Source organism: Anomaloglossus baeobatrachus, chromosome 2 (genome assembly GCF_048569485.1).
Source record: "Anomaloglossus baeobatrachus isolate aAnoBae1 chromosome 2, aAnoBae1.hap1, whole genome shotgun sequence".
NCBI classification, from domain to species: Eukaryota; Metazoa; Chordata; class Amphibia; order Anura; family Aromobatidae; genus Anomaloglossus; species Anomaloglossus baeobatrachus.
In genome coordinates this window covers 152923464-152939663 of record NC_134354.1, presented here as the reverse complement: position 1 = coordinate 152939663, position 16200 = coordinate 152923464, and the positions used below count along the sequence as shown (strand labels likewise).

The 16200-nt window shown below is 53.0% G+C and overlaps 1 long non-coding RNA gene across 1 annotated transcript; it reads left to right on the top strand.

Moving 5' to 3' along the window:
- Positions 1-440: 440 nt before the first annotated feature.
- LOC142287396 (uncharacterized) lies at positions 441-3586 on the top strand. The gene is made up of 3 exons (XR_012748380.1): positions 441-514; positions 3179-3226; positions 3505-3586. It is a non-coding gene; the product is annotated as an uncharacterized LOC142287396 (long non-coding RNA).
- The last annotated feature ends 12614 nt before the right edge of the window (positions 3587-16200 follow it).

Genomic DNA, 16200 nt, shown 5'->3' with positions numbered 1-16200 from the left:
TAGTCCTTGCGGTCTCGGATATGTTGGGGAAACCACCCAACATATCCGAGACCGCATCAGTAAACATAAATCTACCATACGTTGTGGTCAAACTGCACTTCCGATTCCAGCACACTTCATCGCTAGGGGTCATTCAATATCTCAACTTAGGTATCAGGTTTTGGAACACGTGCCATTGCCCAGGAGGGGTGGGAACCGTGTTCAAATCCTCAGGGACCGCGAGGCCTACTGGATACATACATTGCAGACTCTAGAACCATGGGGCATGAACAGAGAGTATGAAGTTAACTATTAATTTTCAGCTACCATGCTATTCAGCAACTGTGATATATAGCGGCTAAAGCCTATGTAGTTTTGTATAAACGCTTCAGACTATCATGTACATATCCAGGTATTCATGTACTTTTGCAAGCTCTAATTTATTCTCATTTTCTTTTTCAGAGGTATTGACCACCTTCATCACGGGCAGGATTCCACTCTCACATCCTTATCATGGGCACCACCTTTCTATAAGGTACCATCCCTAAACACCCCCCTCCCCCCCTTTTTTCTTCCAGGCACACGGATTAGTCTCAGGTTACAGATTGACTCCCAACCCACGGTCTATACTACATATACTACATTACATCTGCACATCCATTTACCGTATTTTTCGGACCATAAGACGCACTTTTTTTCCCCCAAATGTTGGGGGAAAGTTGGGGGTGCGTCTTATGGTCTGACTATAGGGCTGCGGCTGGGAATGAGGGTGCTGCGGGTCATCGGGGGCACGAGCAGGCAGCAGCAGCGCCTGCTCGTGACCACGTGGGCCCGCTCATTACATATGCACGCCCATCCTCCCGCCCATCTCTCAGCGCTGAAGCCGGCACTGACAGGTGGGCGGAAGGATGAGCGGGGACGCGCGCATAGTAAAGAGCCGGCATGATCACCCCTGGCAATTACAGCCTGGAGTGATCATGTGCGGCTGTATTCACTGCCCCCCGCGCGTCATTACCAGCGCGGGGTGCAGTGAATCAGTGCACTCACCCGTCCCCGTGTGTGGAGCCGCCCCCCTGCTGCACGCGATGACTTCCGATCTGTGCCGGTCAGCTGATCTGTGCCGGTCAGCTGATCTGTGCCGAGCTGGTCAGCTGATCGGCACAGACAGGAAGACATCGCGATGCAGCAGGGGAACGACTCCACACACACAGATCAGCGTGCCAGAGAGGAAGATGTGATCGGTGCTGCAGGGAGTGAGGAAAAGGTGAGTATAAACGTTTATTTTTTTCTCTGTGCTATAGGATACAGGCCATATACCAGGATGGTATATGAGCACGATGGGAGTATATGAGCAGGCAGGATGGGGGGGGTATGTGAACAGGCTGGATGGGGGGTATGTGAACAGGCTGGATGGGGGGGCATGTGAACAGGCTGGATGGGGGGGCATGTGAACAGGCTGGATGGGGGGGCATGTGAACAGGCTGGATGGGGGGGCATGTGAACAGGCTGGATGGGGGGGCATGTGAACAGGCTGGATGGGGGGGCATGTGAACAGGCTGGATGGGGGGGGTATGTGAACAGGCTGGATGGGGGGGTATGTGAACAGGCTGGATGGGGGGGTATGTGAACAGGCTGGATGGGGGGGGTATGTGAACAGGCTGGATGGGGGGGGGTATGTGAACAGGCTGGATGGGGGGGGTATGTGAACAGGCTGGATGGGGGGGTATGTGAACAGGCTGGATGGGGGGGGGTATGTGAACAGGCTGGATGGGGGGGGTATGTGAACAGGCTGGATGGGGGGGGTATGTGAACAGGCTGGATGGGGGGGGTATGTGAACAGGCTGGATGGGGGGGTATGTGAACAGGCTGGATGGGGGGGTATGTGAACAGGCTGGATGGGGGGGTATGTGAACAGGCTGGATGGAGGGGGGTATGTGAACAGGCTGGATGGGGGGGTATGTGAACAGGCTGGATGGGGGGGTATGTGAACAGGCTGGATGGGGGGGGTATGTGAACAGGCTGGATGGGGGGGGGTATGTGAACAGGCTGTATGGGGGGGGGGTATGTGAACAGGCTGGATGGGGGGGGTATGTGAACAGGCTGGATGGGGGGGTATGTGAACAGGATGGATGGGGGTTTATAGCAGGATCATATACAAGGCAGGAGGATCATTACCAGGATGGGGTACCTTAGTAGAGAATTTGGGGACATTACCCCCATAACAGTGTCAGCAGCAGATCCTCGCCCTATAACAGTGTGTCATGACCACATTTTTTGCTTAAAGTTTTATTTTCCCATTTTCCTCCTCTAAAACCAGGGTGCGTCTTATAGTCCGGTGCGTCTTATAGTCCGAAAAATACGGTACTTCCCTGCAGTCTTATATCATCACTTCCAGATCTTCCTTTTCTCTCTCATATTTCTTTCACACACATCTTAAACCCCCCGCACCAACCTTCCCCCCCTTTTCTCATACTCCTCTGCCCTAACAATCTGTACACACACACATTAACACAACCAGTAATAAGAGGCAATTGGCCATACCCCTCATTCTGCCATCCTACAGTTTTTACTTTCTGCATAACACACACCCCCATATCCATAAACATCCTTAAGCACATACAACTCCTTATTGATATTATTCTATGTTTAGAAGTATCCCGCATCAGCCTGTCTCTTATTACTATCATCCATATCCCCTATTGTGGACTTGGCCCATACCCACTAGATGACGCCCCCTCCGTGCACACTAGCACTAGCACACACCTTCTAAAACAGTGCCTCCGTTATGACGCTTCACGCATGCGCAGTTGCGCTGCAGTGACGTCACGTGCGCATGCGCGATAGACATTACAGAAGTGACGCTTCATCGCACACACCTCTCAAACTACTAGTTCTGTCCCCGCCCCTAGTGTGACGCTCCACGCAGGTGCAGCTGCGTTCCCACGCCACCACCAACGTCATACACGCAGGCGCAGTAGCCCCAGTACCGGACACCCGGAAGTGGCTATAAATACGCGCCACACACCACACCGACATGCCTCCTGCCTCCATCACAGACCCCTGGGACCCTGTCCCCACTCCCTGTGTTATTCAGGTAACTTACTATAGATGCGCTCTGCTCTCTCCAGTCCACAACTGCTGATCTACTTCACCAGGCACGTCCTTGTATTTACCACTGCCTCACCATCTCTCTCCACAGGCATCCTTTCTCTTCCTCCACCTGTCTTCTGGGCCTCCCTGGCCTCCGGTATGTGCCAATGATAACATGCTTGTCTGAATTTATGCTTTAATGTACCCTTGGTTTATGTACTCTGCATTGCTTTAATCTGCTGTTGCTCTGATGCATATAGCCCTCTCTATGGTGTCCCCGCATTAGTATGATTCCCTGTCTATTCATGTGTCTCCTCCTGGTTTGGCAAGGACAGCTATCTAATATGAGCTCACTGACTTTTTATTGCTTGTTACTATATGACTATGACATCTCCCCTTTTTTGGTGCTAATTAATTGCTTTCTACTCTATTCAGTGACGTACCCTTGCAAAGCAAAGCAAACGCCACATGGTACAATCCCGTGACGTCTAATTCGTCCTATCCACCCTCCCACTATACGTACGTGTAAATACCTTGTATATAAATATGCATGTGTACATATATGTTTGTGAAACTTTTTTGTTTTTTCTGACACTTTGTGGTGTGTAATATACTTTCTATCATTTCTCATAGGCAAAAACCTTGAAAAAGGCCTAACAGGCCGAAACGTCAGCTTTTGCTATATTGTGGTGGCGTTTTCTTTTTTGCAAATAGTCCAATAAAATAACACTTTTTTGCATTTATTCTCTTTGTCCTAATTTGAGTGCTTGGGATCCAATATATTACTTAGCGCTTTCTTTCCCTTAAGCACCTTCCTCCTTAGGCAGTTGAGCCCAGCTCTACCCATAATTTTTGACATTTATTTATGCTGGCGCTCCTGCGCAGCACCTTCAATGTCTCTCCCCACATTGTCATACAGTAACGATCAAGCTGCGACTGTCCTGGCTGGGATAGCAGCAACTAATCAATTTCTTACTGTACCAACAAAGGAGCTCCGCACTAGAGATTACCTTAAAGAGTTAAAACGGCACACGTCGTTGGAACTCCATGCAATAACTCTTGCGGAATATCACAAAGCACAGCGTATCCCCAGAGGGCTTAGAGTCCCTTTAAGGACCACCCTCTTTGCAGATAATCCCTCATACTGTGACCAGTTTGAGAGTATCCTGAACAAGTGTTCTCTTGATATTATTATCTTAACATTGGACTATTTGCAAAAAGAAATCAACGCAGTGGACGTCAATATAAAAACTATAGAGGAACAGCTGACCCAGACCCTTCCTGCAGCGGACTTCTCTACACTAAGAACGAAAAATAAAGAAACCATCACAGAATTTCAGCAAACTCTACAGACCCGTAAGCGTTCGAAATTCATACGTGACCAGGACGACTATCTCAAAAACCGGGTCTACAAATGGCGTACCCCCTCATTTCTATCCGAGAGAAGGCCCTCCCATCGAGGCAACTACACAAGTGCATACAGTTCGGACAGCGATCAGAGCAATTCTGGTCCCTCCTCTTCTTTTTTAGGCACAGGTCTACAACCAAGAGGCAAACCAGGAGGGGCAAGAAACAGGGCTCTCCCCCACAGGATAACCACGCGGTCCCAGGTAGGGAAAACATCGTGTACAACATTTCCTCAACAATCCTCACACCCACAGAAACCAAGGTTCTACAGAAAGGTCTGACATTTTGCCCTACACCCCCACTCAATACCTTCACTTTAGAGCAAGAACTTAATCGTTTCTTTAGGAACCTCCGTCTGAAGGCCCACTTTTCCACCCCTCTGAATTCCCTGGACAGTAACTCCGCTATCTCCACAACAAACTCTCCACCTTTAGCCTCCATTACACTACATGACTTGGGTCTTCGCAACCCAAGCTCCTTCCAACCCCCGAGGAATTATCACCCCATCGAAACCTACCTATCCTTGGTCACACGGGATATTGATAAAATTAAATCTGACATCGGACATGGACACATGCACCTGCGCCACAACATGACTAACGAGGAATCCAGAGCCCTTACTTCACTCAAGAATAATCCCCATCTGGTGATTAAACCGGCAGATAAAGGGGGCGCTATTGTCGTCCTTGATAAATCATATTACATATCTGAGATTAGAAACCAGCTCAGTGACACGAACACATATACCCCAATCCCACGGGATCCAACCACAACAATCAATTCAATTATCCGTGACCTTGTTGATTTTTATTCTAAAAATGCAACAATAGATCACAAATTGTCTGAATTCTTAATCAATAACCATCCCATCACACCCGTATTTTACACCCTTCCGAAAATTCATAAGAATCTCACCTCACCCCCTGGCCGACCCATTGTCGCTTCCACAGACTCCATCCTATCTCCCCTAGCCCGCACCTTGGAAATAATATTCACTCCTCTCATTCCCAAGACGCAGTCACACCCAAAGGACACCACCCATTTCTTGGAAGTTATATCCAACACTAACTGCATCACCAACACCTGCCTTCTGGTGACTATGGACGTTACCAGTCTATATACCAGCATCGACCACCAAGGGGGCCTCGAGGCGGTGATGTGGTTCCTTGACAAGCACACCGATTTTGACGGACTCAAAAAACAGTTCTGTTTGGATACCCTGAGGGTGGTCTTGGAGAACAATTTCTTCCTATTTGAGGACACATTCTATTTACAGCGTAAGGGGACCGCTATGGGGTCAAACGTAGCGCCCCCTTACGCAAATATATACATGGCCAAATTTGAGGAAGATTTTGTCTACTCTCACCCCCTCTTCCCCACTCATATCCCCTTGTGGAAAAGATACATAGACGATGTATTTTTCGTCTGGAACGGCAACGAGGAATCACTTACCGAATTCTTCCACAGCATCAATACAGTTTCCCCCATTATATCGTTCACCGTACATTACGATAAAAATTCCATCAACTTCCTTGATACACTGGTCAATAAGGATTGCAATGGGAGGCTATTTACGGATATCTATACCAAACCCACTGATAAAAATAGTCTACTCCTGTATAGTAGCTGTCATCCTAAACACATCAAACAATCCTTACTGATCTCCCAGCACTGTAGAGTGGACAGAATCGTCTCTGATCCCACAGTCCGTCAAATGCGACATGAAGAGATGAGCAGAAAGTTTCTGGCTAGAGACTATCCTCGCCATATTGCAGCCTCCACTACCCGGATACGTGATTCAGAGCCCAAACCTAATCCGCGCATCCCATTCATTAACACTTACCATCCCTTTTCCCCATCTTTTAGCCAGGTCATCAAAAGACATTGGCCAATCCTTGGCAATGCCTATCCCGGAATTGCAGAATTCCAAAATCCACCACTTATTTGCCACAAACGTCCTCGCAACATTAAGGACACTTTGGTACGAGCAGACATTGGCTCCTCCACATCCAAGGACAGACAGAGTTTTCTCTCCACGCCACGCAAGGGTACATTCCCATGCCTCCATTGCGTTCAGTGCTCTAATGTCACAAAAGGTGAGAATTTCACACATCCACGAACCGGCAAAAAATACCCTATTAAGGGTTTCTATACTTGTGAGACTAACTTTGTTGTTTACTTAATCAAGTGTCCTTGCGGTCTCGGATATGTTGGGGAAACCACCCAACATATCCGAGACCGCATCAGTAAACATAAATCTACCATACGTTGTGGTCAAACTGTACTTCCGATTCCAGCACACTTCATCGCTAGGGGTCATTATATATCTCAACTTAGGTATCAGGTTTTGGAACACGTGCCGTTGCCCAGGAGGAGTGGGTACCGTGTTCAAATCCTCAGGGACCGCGAGGCCTACTGGATACATATGTGTCGCCCTGGGCAAGCCAGGGGACACAGGTCACACACCACCACACCCCACATCCCAGGTAGGAACACCACAGCTAACCAGAAATCCTTGTTGCCTTCCTCCAGGAGTCTGATGATGCACACCAGGGGGTGGGCCAGGCGGTTGGCTCCGCCCACCAAGGAGGTCACAGCTCTGGAGGCGGGAGAAACCAGGCAGATAGAGTCCAGTGAGGGACATGAAAGGGTGAACAACGGAGTCTAGTCTAGGAGGAGGAAGTGGAAGGAGTGGAGGAGTAGTCTGGACAGGGCAAAAGTCAACAGCAAAGTGAGAGTGAAAGTAGAAAAGTGGAAAAAGGAGGAAAGCAAGTGAAGTGACAGAAGAGAAAGAAAGCCTGAAGGGTCCAGCTTTGTGTAGAGCCAGATCAGCAAGGTCAGCGACGGCGGTGACTGTCTGGAGGGGGACCGTTTGGAAGTTCCTGGAAGGACCCCGTTGGCTGTGTGCCCGGTGGTCTGGAGCAGTGTTCCGAAGGACAGTCAGCACCAGGGCAGGGGCCTCTCGGACCCCGGCAAGGCTAGGAGTCGCCAAATTTGCCGAATCCGTCAGTGACGGGGACGCAGATCCCCCAACAACCAAGTCCCGATTGAAGGCAACAGCCCAACCTGAAGCAGAGAGACACCGCCACCGCCATGGCACCAGTTTCTCAGGGCCAGCGCCTGCGGGCAAAGTGTAGAGCTCCTCCGGCCCAGATTGCAGTCGGGGAGCGGGTAACCGGAGGGAATCCACCGCTACCACAAGAGAAACATAGGTGCAAGGAAGAGGGACATCACCATCACCTACCGGGAGTGCAGGTGCAGCCGTCTGTGGGACCGTCCTACCAGCCGTTTGGTTTACCGTACAAACTGTGTCCATGTCTCAGGCTGAGTGAGTACCACAGTGCCGCAAGGCACAGCGCTGCCCCGCGTCCGTGCGCCCATCAGGCCCCGCACCTACTTCTCCATCACCGGGCCCCGGGATCACCAACCCCTACCCACGGAGGGGCAACACAACACCTGGCTGTGCCGCATCACCATCCCCGGGAGCCCCGTACAGAGCAGCGGTGGTGAAATCACCACAACCGTGGGTGGCGTCACGAACTATAACAATCCCCACACCCAACCACAAACCCCTTTTCACTCACGGGCGAGGAGTGTCGCTCGAGAAACCCCGGGATCCGGCCCACAGCTCGAGCCACCACTGAGCAGCTGCCGGACCCGAGCAGAAGGGGTGAGCGTAGTGTGCCGACACCCTCCTCCCCGGCCACGACAACTTGGCGTCACGAACAGGATCTTACCGCTCTGCCGTCTGGTAGAGGTGCGCCTTGTTACCGCCGGAGGTATCCGGCAGAAAAATTTCAGAAGCCGCCATCTTTGGCGCGAAAAGTTCCCGCTCGAGTGTCTTCTCGAGCAGTAGAGGCGCGAAGGCCAAAACCCCGCCCCGAGAGAGGAGGGGCCGGAAAGAGCTAAGGGGGACGGAAACAAGATGTTTGCGACCGACGGAGCCGCTGGAGGAGCGGTGGTCGCAGCCGCAGCGGCACCCGCGGATGGGAATGGACCTGCCCAAGTCCCGGCGGTACCGGCGGGAGGTGCCGCGGCCCCCGCGCTCGCTCAGGTCATGCCGTTCTCCTTGCCCTATGCGCCCGGAGCTGCCTGGCTACCGCAGTATGATGGGAAACCGGATGCCCTACAGGCCTTCCGGAAAAAGATTAACCCGTTGCTAGAGCTGTACCCCCTGACTGATAAGCAACGAGCGGCGATAGTGCTAGGCCAGCTAACCGGTGCGGCGGAGCAGGAAGCGGAGACCTGGGCCGCGGGGGATCGGCTCTCTGTAGCCACCATCTTTGAGAAGCTACAGACTGCCTTCGAGACCCGGACTGAAGCTGAGCTGAGGATGCAGTTTTACCAGTGCCGGCAACGAGCCGGGGATAGCATTCGAGACTATGCTCTACGTCTGCAGACCGCCCTCCGCATGCTGAAGCGGGTGAACTCTATTAATGAGGCGGATAGCCTCAAGATGTTGGTGGAGCAATTTGCGCAGGGGATGAGGTCCCCTGAGGATCGTAAACAACTCCGGCTGTGGGCCCTGGAACACCCTGATGTGGACTTTGCGGAGTTGAAAGAGCGGGCTATCAAAGCACTCCAGCCCCCAGCTGCTGAAGTTCTGGAACCCGTCCCGTGGCCCGTCGAGACAGCTCCTGTTGTGGCGGCCTCAGCCAAACCAACCTCTGTAATACCTGCGGTCCCGAGCAGCACAGTCGAAGAGTTGGCAGCCCAGGTCCATCGCATGGACAGAGACCTTGCCAAAATCCTTGCTGCACTGCAACCTTTGACCAGATCTCAGCCTCCAGCGCAGATACAGCTTGCTGACAGTCCCGAGGATGTTCCCTGGATGCAGCAGAGAAGTGCTAACAACCCGCGGAGCAGACCTCCAATCTGCTACAAGTGCCGTAAGCCGGGCCATTACTACCGACAGTGCCCGTTAAACGAGCAACCCCTGGGGCCCCGGGCCAATCCTCAGGAGTAGAACATCGTGGCCCCCCGGACTGGCGAGACCGATATATCGGGGCCCGCCCTATCATCCCCGTGGCTGTGGACGGCATACCAGTGATGGCTCTCTTGAACACTGGATCACAGGTAACTACTATACCGTACAAGTTGTACCAGCGGTATTGGGCCGTAGACGAGCTGGCGCCTCCAGACAATAGTATAACGTTGATAGCCGCTAATGGGCTTCCCTTGACCCAGGTGGGGTATAAACAAGTGGCTATGACAGTGGGGCAAGCTGAACTACAACACCAGGGTATGATTGTGATCATGAATGAACCCAGTGATCATAACCCGAAGATAGTGCTGGGAACCAATGTGATGGAACACTGCATGGCTGATGTGTTGACCCTATTGCAACAGCTGGCCGCCACAGCGGCGGGGAGCCGGCAGAGGGCTGTGCAGCGTGAAATCCATGCCCTGATGTACCGCCAGCATGTAAGCTCAACAGGAGGGGAGATTGGTGGAGTGAGAGTGATGGATGTTGCTCCATTGACTGTGCCCCCTAGGAGTGAGATGATGATCTGGTGTAGGGCAGCAGTAGGGCCTCAGGGGTGTGACTACCCCGCAATGATGGAGCCCATGCCTTCCGAGCACTGGCCCACTGTAATGGCCGCCCGAGGGGTGGTGGATGTGAAGAAAGGGAGAGTGCCTGTGAGAGTGTTGAACTGTGGGGAGGAAGAAGTCAGGCTTCCCCGGTATGCCACCATTGCCAAGCTGCTTACCCTGGACCCTCACACTATCCATGAAGCCAGTCCATCCACACTCCAACCTGCCACCAACACTCCCCCACCCCAGGGGGACATAAAAGAGTGGCACCAACAGCTACATGTAGGCACTGATGATACCCCTACACATCACAGGGCAGGGGTACACAGGGTGGTGCAGGAGTACGAACAGGTTTTCAGTAAGCACCCCCTAGACTTCGGGCAGATCAAGGGGGTCCAACACCACATTCCCACAGGTGAACATCCTCCTGTCAAAGAGAGGTACAGACCTATTCCCCCTGCATATTACCAGTGTGCCAAGGATATGTTGAGGAATATGAAGAAGGCGGGGGTTATTCGGGACAGCTGTAGTCCCTGGGCCGCTCCGTTGGTACTGGTTAAGAAGAAGGATGGTACCATGCGGATGTGTGTGGACTACCGGAAGATCAACCAGATAACCCATAAAGACGCCTATCCATTACCTCGTATCGAAGAGTCTTTGGCCGCACTGAGGACTGCAAACTACTTCTCGACCCTTGACCTCACCAGCGGGTACTGGCAAGTGGCCGTGGCTCCAGAGGACCGGGAGAAGACCGCCTTCACCACCCCGATGGGGCTCTGCGAATTCAATAGCATGCCGTTTGGGCTGTGCAATGCCCCTGGGACCTTCCAACGGTTGATGGAGTGCTGTCTGGGACATTTAAACTTCGAGACCGTCCTGCTGTATTTGGATGATGTGATTGTTTATTCCCAGACGTATGAAGCCCATCTGGAGCACCTGGCCGAGGTGTTCGCGTCCCTTGCCAAGTACGGGATGAAGTTGAAGCCCTCAAAATGCCACCTGCTGAAACCCAGGGTGCAGTATCTAGGGCATGTGGTGAGTGCGGATGGTGTCGCCCCCGACCCTGAGAAGATCACTGCCATCCAGAGCTGGCCGAGACCAACTACAGTGAGGGAGGTAAGGCAGTTTCTGGGTCTGGTGGGGTACTATCGGCGCTTTATAAAGGGGTACACGAAGATGGCCGCCCCCATGCAAGATCTCCTCGTGGGACAGACCAAAGGTGGTAGACCCATTGGAGCCCCACTGTCGTGGGAGGACAAGCATGAAGAGTCCTTTGGCCAGTTGAAGGCGGCCCTGACCGGGGAAAAGGTCCTGGCGTACCCTGACTATGGGCACCCATTCATCCTCCACACGGACGCCAGTAACGTGGGGCTAGGAGCGGTCTTATCCCAGGTCCAGGATGGAAAGGAGAAGGTGATTGCCTACGCCAGCCGAAAACTCCGGCCGACCGAAAGGAACCCTGAGAACTATAGCTCCTTCAAGCTCGAGCTATTGGCGTTGGTGTGGGCTATCACGGAGCGGTTCCGTCACTACTTGGCGGCAGCAAAATTCACCGCATTCACGGACAACAATCCGCTGACTCACCTGAACACGGCCAAGTTGGGCGCGCTGGAGCAGCGGTGGGTAGCCCGGTTAGCCAACTATGACTTCACCATAAAGTACCGAGCTGGTCGTGTCAACATCAATGCAGATGCACTCTCCCGGATGCCCCATTTGTCAGAAGAGGGGTGCGAGGATGACGACCTCGAGGAGATCGAGTTGCCTGCGTTTCACCAGCCGCTTACTGAGAGGGTACAAGTATGTCAGCAAAGGGTGGATCTGGACCCGCGGCCCAGTCAAGAGTGGCAGGACGCCCAGGACCAAGCGCCGGCTGTCCGCCTTGTCAAGACCCTGGTGGAACAAGGTGCTATGGGAATAGACCCTGCCGCTCCAGCCGAAGCCCAACGCTTGTGGAAAGAACGGAAACGGCTTTACCTACACCAAGGGAGGCTGTACCGTGAGCTGATCAACCCGAAGACCCATGAGAAAATATGCCAGTTAATCGTTCCTCAAGCTGATGTCGCTACTGTCCTACAGGCATACCATGATGGTGCTGGCCACTTCGGGTGGAAGAAGCTGGAGATGCTGTTGAGGGAGCGGTTCTATTGGAGTGGGATGCGGGAATCGGTGGAAGCCTGGTGCCGAGAGTGCGGTCCTTGTACGCTGAGAAGAAAGGACGAGACTAGCCAGAGGGCACCGTTACATCCCATAGTCACCCATCAGCCGCTGGAGCTGGTCGCCCTAGACCATGTCAAGCTCACCCCTAGCCGAAGTGGGTACACCTACGCATTGACCATGGTAGACCACTACTCAAGATTTATGGTGGTAGTCCCCGTTAAGGACCTGACTGGTCGAACCGCTGCTCGAGCGTTCCAGGCCTATTTTTGCCGACCCCATGGGTACCCCGAGAAGGTGCTGACTGACCAAGGCCCGGCTTTTGAAGCAGAAGTGTTTCACGAATTCTGCCAGTTGTACGGCTGCAAGAAGATCCGGACCACTCCGTACCACGCCCAAACCAACGGCATGTGCGAGAAAATGAACCACTTGGTCCTGGGGCTCCTCAAGACGCTACCGCTGGAAGAACGGAACATGTGGCCGGAAAAGTTACCCGACTTGGTCGACATGTACAATAATATCCCGTCCAGCTCGACGAAGTGCACCCCAGCGTATCTGATGAGGGCTCGTCCTGGCCGCCTGCCGGTGGATCTGGAGATGGGGTTGGAGGCCCCGGAAGCACTCCCTTCAACGGCAGAGTGGGAAAGTCGGAGGAGGGCCCAGTACCGGCAGATCCAGGAGTATGTGGAGAAAAACCTCAGTCGAAGCCGAGAACAGCAAGAGCACCGGTTCAATCAGAAGGCGCCCGCAGGTCCTTTCCAGCCAGGAAATGTGGTGCTGAAACGGAAGAGAAAAGCCCACAAACTGGACGACCAGTGGGAGCAAGTCCCTTACGTCGTACAACCCACAGAATGGGACGATGGGAAGACCTACCAGATCAGTCGTGACCAAGGGGGCACCCTGGCCACAGTTTCTCGGGACCATCTAAAAAAATGCCCCCCAGCGTTGAAGGCAGAGGCTGAAGTACCGGATCCTCCACCAGTGGAAAAGGCAGCAGAAGTAATCCACACTGTGATGGGTGACTTCCCAGCAAACTGGCCTACACAGAACGGCGCGGTGATACTTCCAGTGATACTGTTCCCACAACCCGTGGATGAAGAAGTAGTGGAAGCGGTTAACCGTGAGCCAGAACCAGTGCCAGTGCCCAGGGACGAACCTGTACCCAGTCCCCCTACACCTCCACCTGCTCCACACTATAGCAGGGAGGAGGAACCGATTGTTCCCTCTACCCCACTGTCTAGCAACACTGACACTGGGCCCCGAAGGTCCACCCGCTCCAACCTAGGTAGACCCCCGCTTAGGTACAGGGAGACCGTTCTATGAGTAAAAGGGACCCGCAAAAGTGAAGGAGTGGTTGTTAGTTGCAGTTTGTTTAAAAGTTTTGGAAAGAATGATAAGGAAAATGAAAATTACTGAAGTTTTACCTGATTTGCTTGTGATTGAACCGGCTGGAGCCGGCACCGTTGTCCCCGTGGGGACTGTTTAAAGTTTATTTGGCATGGGAACTATCCATGGACAAGCCCGTGAACTTGCAGGGCACCACAAACGTTAAGTGGCTTGTAAATATGTTGGTTACCGTTACCGTTTCCGCAATGCCGCCTCCGGAGAGGCAGGTTGGAGGGAGGGCCCTGAGCAGAGCAGGCTAGGGCCCAGCCACCAAAGGAACCGGTGGCTACCCTCTGGAGGGGAAGGACAGATCCCGCTCGGGTAACTTGTGCTGGACTGTGGGTCAAGGGGTGCTGCCTGGGTTTTAGGGGCAGCATCAGGGCCAGGTTGCTTGGGTGGGAGAGAGCGGAAACCGTAACCGTAAACCGTTGCAACGTTAAAAGAAATGTGCCTCCCGTCTTGGGAAGAGTTATGATTAAAAATGTAAATATGTTGATTTTTCAAATGTTATCTTTTTCAGAAAAATAAAACCGGTGTAGGACGGCAGCCCGCGGGCGGTCTGCATTTTGCTAAGGGGGAATGTGTCGCCCTGGGCAAGCCAGGGGACACAGGTCACACACCACCACACCCCACATCCCAGGTAGGAACACCACAGCTAACCAGAAATCCTTGTTGCCTTCCTCCAGGAGTCTGATGATGCACACCAGGGGGTGGGCCAGGCGGTTGGCTCCGCCCACCAAGGAGGTCACAGCTCTGGAGGCGGGAGAAACCAGGCAGATAGAGTCCAGTGAGGGACATGAAAGGGTGAACAACGGAGTCTAGTCTAGGAGGAGGAAGTGGAAGGAGTGGAGGAGTAGTCTAGACAGGGCAAAAGTCAACAGCAAAGTGAGAGTGAAAGTAGAAAAGTGGAAAAAGGAGGAAAGCAAGTGAAGTGACAGAAGAGAAAGAAAGCCTGAAGGGTCCAGCTTTGTGTAGGGCCAGATCAGCAAGGTCAGCGACGGCGGTGACTGTCTGGAGGGGGACCGTTTGGAAGTTCCTGGAAGGACCCCGCTGGCTGTGTGCCCGGTGGTCTGGAGCAGTGTTCCGAAGGACAGTCAGCACCAGGGCAGGGGCCTCTCGGACCCCGGCAAGGCTAGGAGTCGCCAAATTTGCCGAATCCGTCAGTGACGGGGACGCAGATCCCTCAACAACCAAGTCCCGATTGAAGGCAACAGCCCAACCTGAAGCAGAGAGACACCGCCACGGCACCAGTTTCTCAGGGCCAGCGCCTGCGGGCAAAGTGTAGAGCTCCTCCGGCCCAGATTGCAGTCGGGGAGCGGGTAACCGGAGGGAATCCACCGCTACCACAAGTGAAACATAGGTGCAAGGAAGAGGGACATCACCGTCACCTACCAGGAGTGCAGGTGCAGCCGTCTGTGGGACCGTCCTACCAGCCGTTTGGTTTACCGTACAAACTGTGTCCATGTCTCAGGCTGAGTGAGTACCACAGTGCCGCAAGGCACAGCGCTGCCCCCGCGTCCCTGCGCCCATCAGGCCCCGCACCTACTTCTCCATCACCGGGCCCCGGGATCACCAACCCCTACCCACGGAGGGGCAACACAACACCTGGCTGCGCCGCATCACCATCCCCGGGAGCCCCGTACAGAGCAGCGGTGGTGAAATCACCACAACCGTGGGTGGCGTCACGAACTATAACAATCCCCACACCCAACCACAAACCCCTTTTCACTCACGGGCGAGGAGTGTCGCTCGAGAAACCCCGGGATCCGGCCCACAGCTCGAGCCACCACTGAGCAGCTGCCGGACCCGAGCAGAAGGGGTGAGCGTAGTGTGCCGACACCCTCCTCCCCGCCCGCGACACATACATTGCAGACTCTAGAACCATGGGGCATGAACAGAGAGTATGAATTTAACTATTAATTTTCAGCTACCATCCTATTCAGCAACTGTGATATATAGCGGCTAAAGCCTATGTCATTTTGTATAAACGCTTCAGACTATCATGTACATATCCAGGTATTCATGTACTTTTGCAAGCTCACCCTGAAGTGGCTATAAATACGCGCCACACACCACACCGACATGCCTCCTGCCTCCATCACAGACCCCTGGGACCCTGTCCACACTCCCTGTGTTATTCAGGTAACTTACTATAGATGCGCTCTGCTCTCTCCAGTCCACAACTGCTGATCTACTTCACCAGGCACGTCCTTGTATTTACCACTGCCTCACCATCTCTCTCCACAGGCATCCTTTCTCTTCCTCCACCTGTCTTCTGGGCCTCCCTGGCCTCCGGTATGTGCCAATGATAACATGCTTGTCTGAATTTATGCTTTAATGTACCCTTGGTTTATGTACCCTGCATTGCTTTAATCTGCTGTTGCTCTGATGCATATAGCCCTCTCTATGGTGTCCCCGCATTAGTATGATTCCCTGTCTATTCATGTGTCTCCTCCTGGTTTGGCCTAGGACAGCTATCTAATATGAGCTCACTGACTTTTTATTGCTTGTTACTATATGACTATGACATCTCCCCTTTTTTGGTGCTAATTAATTGCTTTCTACTCTATTCAGTGACGTACCCTTGCAAAGCAAAGCAAACGCCACATGGTACAATCCCGTGACGTCTAATTCGTCCTATCCACCCTC